This window comes from Nicotiana attenuata, chromosome 1, assembly GCF_001879085.1.
Source record: "Nicotiana attenuata strain UT chromosome 1, NIATTr2, whole genome shotgun sequence".
Taxonomy (NCBI): Eukaryota; Viridiplantae; Streptophyta; class Magnoliopsida; order Solanales; family Solanaceae; genus Nicotiana; species Nicotiana attenuata.
In genome coordinates this window covers 10,643,250-10,643,935 of record NC_031989.1, presented here as the reverse complement: position 1 = coordinate 10,643,935, position 686 = coordinate 10,643,250, and positions in this window count along the sequence as shown.

Genomic DNA, 686 nt, shown 5'->3' with positions numbered 1-686 from the left:
ATCCATTCCCATTATCACATCAAAATCAACCATTTCTAACTCAAATAAATTTGCCGAGGTTTGACGACTACAAATCATCACAGTGCAACCTCTATATACCCTTCTAGCAATCACAGAATCTCCTATCGGAGTAGATACCGCAAGGGGTTTACTTATCAATTTAGGTTCAATGCCAAACTTATTAGCCACAAAGGGTGTAACATATGATAATGTAGATCCCGGATCAATCAGCGCGTATACATCATAAGAAAACACAGACAATATACCTGTAACAACATCTGGAGATGACTCGAGATCCTGTCGACCTACTAGAGAATAGGTTCGATTTTGAGCACCACTCGAACTCTGCACTGCACCTCTACCTCTACCTTGACCTGTCGACTGCTGAAAACCCCGTGCTGGAGGTCGAATTGATGAGGATGAACCAGACACAGATCCAGTCGGCTGAGCCATACCACCAATTCCTCTGTTAGGACAATCCCGTATCATATGGCCAGGTTGTCCGCAAGAATAGCACGCATCAGAACCTCGACGGCACAGTCCAAAGTGGGCCTTACCGCACTGATCACAACGTGGTGTTAGGGGTCTCGTCTGATTAGTATCTCTGTGATATTGCGAGCCTGATGCCCGCGAACTCTGACCTGGACCTGAATAGGTAAATCGATCATATCGAGGCCTCTGGTATT